Source organism: Cucurbita pepo, unplaced genomic scaffold, assembly GCF_002806865.2.
Source record: "Cucurbita pepo subsp. pepo cultivar mu-cu-16 unplaced genomic scaffold, ASM280686v2 Cp4.1_scaffold001008, whole genome shotgun sequence".
In the NCBI taxonomy this organism is placed as follows: domain Eukaryota; kingdom Viridiplantae; phylum Streptophyta; class Magnoliopsida; order Cucurbitales; family Cucurbitaceae; genus Cucurbita; species Cucurbita pepo.
The window spans coordinates 8,419-9,007 of NW_019647207.1; positions in this window are offsets into that span (position 1 = coordinate 8,419).

Here is a 589-nt window from a genome sequence, read left to right on the forward strand (position 1 = left end):
AAAAAAAAAAAAAAAAAAAAAAAAAAAAAAAAAAAAAAAAAAAAAAAAAAAAAAAGAACCCACAGACGTTGAAGAGCGTGGGACCCAAAGTGAGCTTCCTTCATGTTTTGGTTCGTTATTATTATTATCAATATAAATATGTTCAGTTAGAATTGGAAATTTGATGCTTAAAATTAAAATTAAAAAAAAAAAATAGTTGTATGATTTTAAAGATTAAAATTTATTTTACGATACATGTAACGTCGGATTAGAATTGTAGTTATATTGTCGGGTTATTATTTTTTTAATTATTTTAAAAAAAATTATTTATCCATCGTACATGTAACTAAAATCTCATAAAATTTAAATATCAAAACATTTACGAGTCACAATGCATCCATCATAAACATTAAACATCCTTAATCTTTTAAAAAGTTATAAAATACATGATATATAAACTGTCCACTTATATAAAAATAGATATGTCACGTTACACATGATTTTATAAATGGCATAATAAAAAAAATGCAACTCTGTTATTATATTATTTAGTTAATTAATTTATGTAAAAAAAAAATTGAAAATTGATTTTATTTAGGCTTTAAAAAAG